The sequence below is a fragment of the Lolium perenne genome, chromosome 7 (assembly GCF_019359855.2).
Source record: "Lolium perenne isolate Kyuss_39 chromosome 7, Kyuss_2.0, whole genome shotgun sequence".
Classification (NCBI taxonomy): domain Eukaryota; kingdom Viridiplantae; phylum Streptophyta; class Magnoliopsida; order Poales; family Poaceae; genus Lolium; species Lolium perenne.
Genome location: NC_067250.2, coordinates 13,871,402 through 13,882,843, shown reverse-complemented (window position 1 = coordinate 13,882,843; position 11,442 = coordinate 13,871,402). Strand labels below are relative to the sequence as shown.

General features: G+C 40.6%; 1 long non-coding RNA gene and 1 pseudogene across 2 annotated transcripts; one reads left to right on the top strand and one right to left on the bottom strand.

The window, feature by feature from the left end:
- Nucleotides 1-1,989: 1,989 nt before the first annotated feature.
- Nucleotides 1,990-4,552, top strand: LOC127313750 (uncharacterized). Of its 2 annotated transcripts, none has more exons than XR_011748904.1 (4): nucleotides 1,990-2,392; nucleotides 3,117-3,190; nucleotides 3,677-3,792; nucleotides 4,210-4,552. It is a non-coding gene; the product is annotated as an uncharacterized lncRNA (long non-coding RNA). The 2 variants fall into 2 exon arrangements; XR_011748903.1 differs by having other exon boundaries at nucleotides 3,677-3,852.
- A 2,156-nt stretch (nucleotides 4,553-6,708) lies between these two features.
- LOC127313751 (uncharacterized) lies at nucleotides 6,709-10,366 on the bottom strand (annotated as a pseudogene).
- Between the last annotated feature and the right edge of the window lie 1,076 nt (nucleotides 10,367-11,442).

The window sequence follows — 11,442 nt, the reverse complement described above, 5'->3', positions numbered from 1 at the left end:
GACCTGTTAAGCCCACAGTTTAAAACCTTAAATACTGTAGTGATACTTATGACGCTCATGCTCTTGTCAGTGCCCACTTTCTTATTGTGTAATTTGGTGGTTTTTAGTTCTGTACAGATTGGTAATGTGCAGAAGCTGCAAGAGGTTACAATTGTAGGTAATCACTTCTACTACTACTATGTGAAGAAGATTAATTATACATGTTTAATGTTGTACCTGCAAGGGAGGTCATCAAATTTTGATTAATCCCATTTACAGCTGCAGATTACTCTGTTGGAAATATGCGCCCTCATGACCCCTTCAGCGCGGCATTATCACTCCATGCCACCATGTCGTATGCATAGGTACCAACTCAATCTTGTGGCCTACTCTTCCTTGCATCAATAGTCTTCAAGCCTGTCATAGATTAGAGTGGTGGATTTGCATATTTTCATTGGAGACTAGCCAATGAAGATTGATTGTCGTTTCTTGGATTTCTTGTGATATGAGGCATTATTCCCATTGATTGGTACTTTCCCCAAACTATTTCAGTACGATGCAGTCATGATATGCTCAGATGACTATTTTCTTGTACTTTTTGTGTGCTGGACTTGCTGTAGTGATGCATAAAGTTATCTGGATCCACAGTAGTGTTCTTTGCCCATGTTGGATTTGATGCAGTTGCTAATTTTTCCAAGAAAGCTAAAAGACAACTGGTAAATTCAATATTTTCTCACACTATCACCTTTAGGTCTTTTTTGTCATCATAATTCATTTTCTTCGATGAATTTCGAAAATTTTGTCCAATTTTTCAGTAGATGTTTTCTCCTTTGTCACCATAATCCATTTGATTCTTAGAATTTTGAAGTGTTCAGCAATTCTCATTAAATATTATTCTTTTTATCTTCATGTTTCATTTTCTTCTCACAGTTTAATGATCTTCCTTTTGGTTATCATAACCCGTTCTAAATATTCTTTCCACTCATGCAAAAAAAATCGTTACTGATAATGAAACGAAATTTTCTAGAGGGAGTCTTCTGGTATGTGTCATACTATATACATTGTTGTGTGCATGGTGATTTCTGGAATGGTACCATATACATTGCTGAGAGGTTGAGATTTGTTACTGTGTTGAGCATTGGAGTTGTTGCTGATCTTACTACAACACTTCTTGTTGGTCTGTATGTTCAGGTAACCTTCTAATGTTATTCTCTAGCACTAATAGTTTCTTCTAAGCCACGTCGTTCAGGTGTATGTTCCTGTGGATGCACCTCACTTTTACTATCATGGAGTTCCTATGGTCCCCGTGTTCTCTGCTTGCTTCAATTTCAATATGTGTTTGTTTGCTTAGGTTGGTAGCATTTTTATTCTGGCAATTTCATTACAAAAGTTTAGTGCTTTCCCATGTGGTGCTACGGTACCTTCATAGCCCTTTTTAACTAACAATCATTGTGACTAAGGGCAATTGGTAATGATATAGCATAAGGTGAATTGATCACCATATATAACAGCTCACCTATGGTGATTCACCTGTTTGTCTTCTGCTAAATCTTCTAGGTTTAGGATGAACACCAAAACAATCGAACTTGGATTTGTATTGTATTTTCTGTCCAGTCCGTTCATTTTTCATGATTCTTTATGAATTTAAACATGGATTTTGGTTCCTTCTATTTCACAGGCTATACCAATGTCACTTCATTTTATTATAATACATGCTAATCGATCTTGCAGTTCCCAGAGTCCTCATCTACCAGAAGCACAACTATCTGGTCCTCTGTGCTTCTTCCACCCTTGCCGCCAGAGGATGCCACCCATCAGCACAGATTGTTTTGGCTCAGGTGATGTTCTTTTCATTTATTCTATTTCTCTCTTTGATGATTATTTTCTTCTCCTCTTTCTGTTTCTTATTTTTTCCTTCTCTTTTCCTCTTGAGTTCTTTGTTCTCCTCTCTTTACAATTTAGTTTTTGTCATTGGTTTCCATATGGGGCCCATCAACATTTGAATTTGTTGAAATTTTCAGAGGCTATTTTGAGCAGTGCTGCCAGAAGATGCAGATCGGGAAGGAAGCAGAGCAACCAGGCACGAGCGATGGTATCATCAGTGCTGCCTCATAGGTGATCCTGATGACCTGATCAAAGACTTATGAAGCTGTATTTAATTCTTCCACCGTAATTTGTTTTTACTACCAATTTTAAGATACTAAACTATGGAAAGTTACTGCTGCTTCTTTTGCAGGTTAATTTAAAAAGGGTACAGTATCCAGGAAAGATGATTTTTTTTGGCTTGAAAAGACTATTCCACTGCACCATCGCTGGTCAATTATTACACTATATACCTCACATGGAAAAATTGTCACGTTGCTGGATTTTGTTTCAAAAGCTCATTGAACGAGGTAGTAGCAATCAAGAACATGTACGTGAGCTGCTAGCTCTTAAATTGTTCAATATTCCAGTTTTGCTACCAAGTTCTGCTCGCCCTAGCTAGAGCTATTGAATGTTTACAAGCTTTGTTGAACGTTGTTTTCATAGAGGTGAATCTCCGTTGTAGCTTGCTTGATGAGACACCATCAAGGTCATGGGGAAGAGAGACTGAGTAGGCGACATGTACCTTGTGCTGCCTGAATTCTGACCCAATAAAATATCAGAAGCTATATAATGCGCTAGAGATCGTAACACAGTGTGTACATATTACTATATAGAGAGGTTGAAATGCATTTTTGTTCGTGACGGAATAGCGAGTAATAAGGATTGTACGCTACATGATTTATAATTCAGTACAATCGGAATAAGAAATTAGAAAGATGCATTTCAAAATTCGAAATAGAAATTTACATAATGCTTTCTTGCACACAAGTTTACTTTATCATTCATTATTAATTGCTTATGTCATATTACTCACCTTTGTACTTTGTTGTTCAAACAAGAGTGAAACTCCACTCAGAACTTGGACTCTGTATTTACACTTGAAGTATCCATTAATCCTTTGAAATCTCGCTGAAATTTGCTTCTTTTGTTAGTTCCGCCGTGTAACTTGGACTCTGTTATTTGTGATTTATGAAGATCAATATGCCTATATATTCGTCGCATTCTTACTTTTTAGCGCCTTCTCTTAATTTTACCGTCATCTACTGTTTCAGGTGCTGCTTCATCAGGTCGATTCTTCCGCGCAAGACACGGAGGCCTTCATCGAGCTTCACGGAAACCTTCGCATGTCAGATTCTGTTCATCGCTTGCTTGCTTATCATCCACGAAACATTCCTGCTTCTTCTGGCGCACCCCTTAATATAGTCCAGCAATGCAGCAACCAATTTCAACTCACAATCTTGAACACATATCTGAGCATTTCCAGAAATTAAAAACAAAACTAAGCTATAGGTAAATATTCAATTGTGTCATAGTAACATCACATCAGTAATTTGAACCGATTTGTACCGATTTAATATATCCGAAGTTTGCGTCCTACAAAACTATATAGCTGATAAAACCATATGGTATATACAAGTCAGCACGCTGCTGGACAATACTTAACTCATCTTCTTTTAACTTTTACTTCTATCCATTTCAATCCTAAACTTCTTAACATGTGTTCTTTAGTTCTTACAATACTTATTCATATACATACTCCTAACTTCATGTTGCTCTACCTTCTTTCGCCGTTCTGCTTCATGATCAAATAATATTTGTATTTCCATAACAGCTTACATGGAGACTGTAAAGATTCCAACAGATGAGCTTCTGGAAGCCATGCTAAAGAAGCTGGGTCTTCTATGTCCCAAGTACGACAACAAGCACGCTGGCGGAGGATGCTTTGAAGTAACCCTAACATTCTACCCTTCTCGGCATTATCTGCAATCTTCGCTTCCTCCGCACTCAGTTAGTACCTTTCCAATGGAGTCCTTGGCTTTAATTAATTCGACATGATTTTTATTTGGTTTGGTTGCAAGTATCTCACTATATTTAGTTTTGTCCAACACATATTTGGCCTGATAATGGTCGTTTTCTCTCAAAGTCAACCATTGTTCTTTTCTTTTCAGTTATCTCTTTACTGTTTGTTTTTGCGAAACAAAGATTGGATGTGTGTCTATTCTTTTATGCTGCCTGCATTTTTGGAAAACAAATTTTATGGTTTGGTTAGTGTTTGCAAACAACTTAGGTTGCCGGAGTACTGTGCAAGTCCATGAGAGTTTAGGAGGACTAATGAACAAAACTGGATTTGTTTTGTGCTTGCAGAAATAGAGGTCTGCGGGTTGGTTATCCAGGATGGCGAGTTCATGTGCAAGTGGATATTTGTGTTGAGCGGGACCAGGAACGCCAAGTGCATCTTTGTTGCTGAGCACATCAAGGAATCTGTGTATCAGTCGGCTAATATTCAGCTTCCATATACATACCAGCGCTGCATTAGCCTTCTGTGCATTCATCATCTAACATTATACAAGGATTTATCTTCTTTCCCCAGAAGAAAAAGGGCACATTTCAGCGTTCTAGGTTTGTGCTGAAGGCGCTACATCTGCTGCGGGGTGATTACTTGTCAAAGATGGGATTATGAAGTTACTTAGACTGTTGTTTAGTTACCTCATTGTAGTTTGCGTTGTTTTCACTTCTGTGTGGTTATCAAGAATATTTTATTGATTAAAATGACAGCGGTGGACCATAGCCTACCCCTATAATTTGATTGTTTGATTTGTTCAACTACATCGGTGGACCAAACTGCACATTCTTTAATTATGGTGAATGCAACTATATAACCAGTTCAAGGATGTGTTAAAAGCAGGCTCAGTTTATTCTATAGAATTCTTCATGGATAAAGAAGATTATGACCTAGCCAAAAATAGCTTGCCACTGTTTTATGATACATTAATGCTAACTGTAATATACACTCTTTTGTCCTAATATAAGACTGGTGTGAAGTTTGCCACTGTTTTGTGATAGATATAAGCAAATTATTGGTGTCCCACATTTTTTTTAGTGTTTTATAAAATAAAAATTGGTGTGAAGTCATGGGATCACGGGATTGTGCGCCAAGGAGTGCTCTTGTGATGAGCTGCATCTATATTTGGTTGGTTACCTTTGGTGCTGTATTTCTTTGCATATAACTTCTACCCCACCCGCAAAACTAAAAAAAGAACTTCTACCTCTACTGTTTAGCGTCTCGTGCATAACACATCGCTGGCTTATTTCCAGTAGAAAAACTTATGTACCTAAAATATTATTTATCGATATATGTTATGTTTCAAACTGGCTCGCGAGTAGCTACTCATATTTTCATGTTTCCTTCGCGTCTGTACGCAAACTGACTTTTGTTTGCCTGCCTTTGGTTCTATCGTAAAATTTACATGATATTTCCTGATCCGCGTGGCTATGTCATATTTTTTGTTTGTTAGTAAGCTTGCGTGAGTTAACTAATATTTATGGAGACCCTACTAGAACTAAAATTACCTCTCAGGGTCTGTCTACAGATCATTTAAACTTTATTCTCTTGATGCGTTTGAAAATAAACCAGTACAAAATGTATAACCATTTTTTGATCTTATTTCTATTTTTATAAAATGTAAAGCAACGTAAATTTTATGGGGTCGTGCGCCAAGGCGCACATCTAAATCTAGTTGCTTCAGCAAGTGGTCCCCATCCCGCCGCACACTAGGAAAGGATTCTCCTTGCAAATCTCTGGCTCATTTCCATTTATTCCTTCCGGTGGACGTGATCTCCAAAAGAACCATGCAGATGTACATGCCGAAAATACTCCCAGTCGTGGTGAACAAATTCCATAAAAATTGAAACGAGATTACCTATCTTTTTCTTGACTAGTAAATATGCCCGTGCGTTGCAACGGGAGAGAAAAAATCTGTCTCACGGAGGCTTCCAAACTACTTGGCGCAATACATATTTTATAACTTGGATATCTTCAACTTTTTCAATGCTTGCATTTTTAAGCATTTTTAAGCATTTTTTCTCTCAATTTTTCAACTGATCAGACTTTTCCATTTAACCATTTAATTTCCTTCACAGATAGAATTCAAACGCTTTAACATCATACGTCCTTGACTTTTTATTTGACTTCACTATATTTGCATGCGTTGCATCAAATGCTAAATAAGTTTTGAACTAATTAAAATATTAAAAACATATGATTTGTGCTAGGAAACGAAAATTCTTTTTAAAATCCAGTTCGTATTCATGCTGCCTAGGCACCGACAATGTGGATGCCAAGTGAAGAACATCTGAAATAACCACACAAGTAAATGCCATATCACTCAGTAAATAGCACTCAAGGCTATCAAGACAACAAATATCTTGAATTTGGTTTTGTGGCCATTTGTAAGGAATCAATTCGAGCTCGTAAATCCTACTTTGGACTCAGCTCTATATATACTTTGTGCATATCAAATCTTGTTGGGGGACAAACTTGAAGTCAAGTGTTGAAGACTTCGCTGCGATATATTCTATCAGAGTAGAGCATGGTACAACTCAGTATGTTTGTGCAAAATAATCCGTCTACGTTATATTTCATGTGTCTCTCAAAGGGCAATGATGTAATATGCCCGTGCGTTGCCACGGGACAACGATGCATATAAGCAAACCAAAATATTATTAAAATATAAACACATCATTTGGTAAAATATTTTTAAATTATTATTAAAATATAAGCAACCGCTAAGTGTTTCATTATGACTCGGTCCAATAAACACATCATTTGGTAAAAAAAATCGTGATAACTTATATTTACGCCACTGAATTCCACATATCAAACTAATCAAATTTGTTAACTATTTAGCAACTGTACTCCAACAGTCCAACAAGGTAAAAAAAGATCATAAAAATGTTAGAAGAGAACCAAAAATAAAATCAAGACTCGCTGAGAGCTCTTTTGGCTTGCGCCTCCAAATTCTCTACCATCTCTCCTAGTATCGCTGCCCGGTTCTCTGATGGACTTAGTTTGAGTTCGAGCTGCTTGTAGTCACTGAGCAGACATTTCTGCTGCTCATAGAGAGCTCTTCGGTCCCCGGCCAAGGGTGCCCAGGGTTGAGAAGCTCTCGTCAGGATGATGCACTGAATCTTGGCTTCCATCTTCTCCTGGAGAAGTTGATCAAGATCAGGTTGTTGATACTTTGTATTGCACATCTCCACACCCTTGTCCTGCCGAGGGCTTCCAGTTCAAGTATTCTTGAATCTTTCTCGTTGATCAGTGTTGATGCCTGTTCCAGTTTTGACTCGAGATCATTTCCCTTTCCCTCCTCCACAGGTTCCTCAAGGTGGAGAAACTCGCTCCATCCATCATCATGTGCATCAAAATCATCAGTTGATTCCTTCCTGACCACCACAGAGTTTTGAATCTCTGCAATACACAACGGAGCAATGATTAGCATAGGAGCCCTTCTGCAGAGGTAAAAAAAAATTTGAACAGGGGAGGTCCCAAAGGGACCTAGAAGCTTTCATTCATAGCGGTGGTGCAACAAATACAAGAAGGACCACTAAAAGTCGAAATTACAAATAGGTCCAGACAATATACGCGGAGGACGGAGCACCACGGCACAGCCAAATGCACCTCCAACCACTTGGGGTGAAGCATCGGGAGCTAACTGTACCGGAGCAGATGTGCCTCCATCTTGGCATGGCAGCCTGTAGGTTGTTCTTCACATTCAATCGTCGGCCGGAGAGAACCGTTGCCGATGAAGAGGGTGGGAGTGGTCGCCCTTCGACCATCTTGGATGGCAGCCGAAGAAAAACTGCCATGGATGCACTCCCGGGAGCAGCTTCAGAGCTCCCTTGCTGCAGAATCGACGAACAACAACAAGACCCTTTCCTGGGTTGCTTTATCAAATCAACTAGATTTATGAACAAACAGATCATATTAGACATAGAATTTTTTAAGTAATACAAATTCCCTACCAGCATCATTTCTAACGTCAATTATTGATGGTTCATATAACAGATTTAGGTTTTTCCAGAAAACGAAATAAAAAACATCAGAATAACTGAAGCATGACTTGTATTTCTCAAGCATCAAGAATAAATATCAGTTTGATCTTACACTTCTTACAAACGCAGGACGATGAACTGCACCCAATTTTTTTTTGGTTCATATAGACAGTTGGCATGCCACATTTGTCTGAATGAACAAACTATTCAGGAATTGGTTAATGAATGAAGATAAACTGGGTGAGAATTCAGACATACCATTGTCAAGAGATTCCTGCGCTCTCTGAAGTAGTAAAATAGATTCGGCATATGTATCACCACCTGAATTCATCCTCAATCCGTTCTCACTCTTCCCAATAGTCCCCTCATCCAATATGTCCTTGACATCAGCATCACTGGAATCACTACTTCCCTGAACTAATCTGCCCGCCATCAGTATACATTGAGAAAGGATTAGAGTAAATTTGGACCACCTCTATGCACCATTGCAGAATCTAAAAAATATAGCAAAGCTGATTATTATTGTTTCTCTTCAGATTATACAACACTAATGACCAAGAAATTAGCACCTAATATTAGGAAATCCACATACCAGCAAGAACAAATTTATATATATGGTCCAAGAAACATAACAAGTCAACATTGGATATGACGCTTCCATCTGTATGCACTCACCCTCTTCTGAAGTTTTACACTTCTACAGGTTTAACAAACATGAGTACTTACAGTCTGCAAACCAATAATGTATTGGAAGTACCTGATCTAGGCATCAGCACAAACACAATAGTCTTCTGTAATACCTCTTGTGAACTAACGAATACAACCCATAGCCTGGTAAGAATAGGTTTGAAATCAGAGCTAGTTGAAGATTATGAAATCAGAGCTAGTTCAAGACTGAGAATTAGAACCAAAAGATGTACATGTAACCAAGAATGAGAAACAAAACCGAGACAAAAGCTAATGGTAAAGCATTTTGACAATCAATTGAATTTGGGCCTACCTGTTTGCACACCTTGAACAAGCACAAAGAAAATGATAGATGGCCGAATCTGCAACACATGATAGAGATTACTTCAGTTTTTATAGCCAACAGTTCTGAAAGAGGTTCCACGAGCAAGATCCTTTCAGCCTGCAGATACCAAAACCCACCACCTCGCCATGGACCTCTTGGTGTGGCACAGCTTGGTGAAGACGATCTTAATGCAGACCTCGCTGGCCTACTGAGGTGCCACCTACATGTCGTCGATCACCATCGGCTTGTTCGCCTTGTAGTCCAGCGCCGTTGCACCCACCCACCCGATCAAACCACGCAATTCCAAGAATAATCACAACATTAAACACTACTTTGGGCGATCCATCGGGGGGTTCGACGGAGGAGGTCAAACCTGGAATGATGCGGCACCAGCCAGCCGGCCACAACCCCAACGCTAGAATAGTCTGAGTTAAGCCTGTTTCTGGCTTTGCAAAGAAAATAGTATTAAAAATAATTGAAGGCAGTGTCAAGCCAAAACATCTATAACACAAATCAGGCGCATTAATATGGAGAAGGGAAACTCTATTAAAAGTCTAGCAACAATGATTCCTGGACGTGTAATTTTGTCGGACATTGCTGCTTGTTTATGTATGATTCCTATACGGTTAAGACTGCTCAATCACGTTAATGAAAACTTCACTTGGACGAAGTCTTGAAAAATTGAAAACATGTCTTTCGATTGGCTTATACCTGAATTCAGTATCCTGTGTTGACTGAGTTGATCGCCGGTATAATGTTCTATGCTTCTACCTTGACGTCTTCCCTAGAGGCCTAGATCAAGTACGTGCAGTAATTGAAGCGTGACATCCACAATAGCAATTAAACCGTCTTGACTCCACACTTCAGCAATTGAGGTCGTAATGGTTCAAGGTCTTGATCTCGACTTGGTTCTCCTCTATCTGTAGGCGCCCGGCGCTCGACCTTGCGGTGGAGACCTGGATCTCGTGAGGCAGCAGCACAGGGGCCCAGATCGGCAGCGGATCTCGCTGGTAGGGGCCGAGGCGTAGCTAGCTCGTTGGGTTGATAGCTCGTGGGAGGGCGTGCATCGTGGTGGTGGCGACGAACCCGAGGTTCAGCGGCGGCGCGGCGGCCGGGACCATGGGGAATCGGGGATGGTGTACTCGACGCCCATGAAGAGCAGCAGCCCGCACGCGAACAGCGTGGGCAGCGGGTGCCGCCGCAGGATGCCGGCCACCCCCTGCACGGCTGCACGAGAGGCCACAATGGTTGGACCGAGGCGGCGGAACAGCGGCTTGGGACCGGAGGGAGGCGGCGCGCCATGGCAGGAGGGAGCGGCGGCGGGGTCGCTCGGAAGGAAGTGGAGAATGAATATGGGCCAGGCCCAAGGGGCGAAGATGAAGCTCGACCAGGCCCAAGAGGGCGACGACGACGAAATTGGTGGCAGAAAACGGAGGAACTTCGTTCTTTTTAAGTAGTGTAGATTTAGATCCCAAGTTGAAGTATTCTCCTGGTAGCATATGGCTGGATCAAATATGTAATTTCTGGGCTTATCTCTTGTACTCCCATTCATGCAGCAAATGCAATCACTAGTAGAAAATAGGGCTTCCATACCATCCATTAGTCTCCAAACATTTTGAACCGCTACTACTGGGGTCTTTAGTCCCGGTTCTGCAGGAGAACCGCGACTAAAGCTCTGGACCCAACGGTCTCGATCGACAGCTGGTGTACGGGCGGACCTTTAGTCCCGGTTGGTCTGGCCAACCGCGACTAAAGGTGCTCAGGCCTGGCCCGAGAACGTTTAGTCACGATTGGCCAGGCCAATCGGGACTAAAACTATAAATACTGATGCAGCACAAGTGTGAGCCACTTGGTGTTCCACTTTTATTCACAAGGGGTGGTGGGTTTGACTTTTCTCCTCTTATGCACAAGAGGTGTTCGATGAAATGCCCGAGAGCATGATGCCACTTGTGTTCACATAAAACAAACATGATATGAAGTGTCCGAGCCACACTTAAGCTTTCTCATTTATTTTTCCTCCTCGATCGCGGTTAGCAACTTGAACCTTTCATGTGTCATTGATAAATATGCATGTGTAGTTCATAGTTTAATTTCTGTTATTTCTAGCTAGTTAGTTTAACAAATACATGATGGTTAATTATATACTTTATATAATAATAATGTAGATGAATCGGCAATGGATGTACGGTAACCGACTCTCGGGCGAGTTCATTACGGGTTTGAATGATTTCCTCGCAGTGGCTAATACGAACAAGCATGGGTTTTTGTTATATGTCCATGTGCTGACTGTAAGAATAAGAAGGGTTACTCTTACTCAAGAGTCGTTCACGTGCACCTGCTTCGGCACGGTTTCATGTCAAACTATAATTGTTGGACCAAGCATGGAGAAAGAGGGGTTAATGGAAGAAAATGAAGAGGGGGATGATGACAACTATCATGATCATTTCGGTGATACTTTCATGGAGGATGCTGAAGGAGGGGAAGCAGAAGGGGATGGTGAAGGGGAAGGTGAAGAAGAGGCACGTGATGAGCCC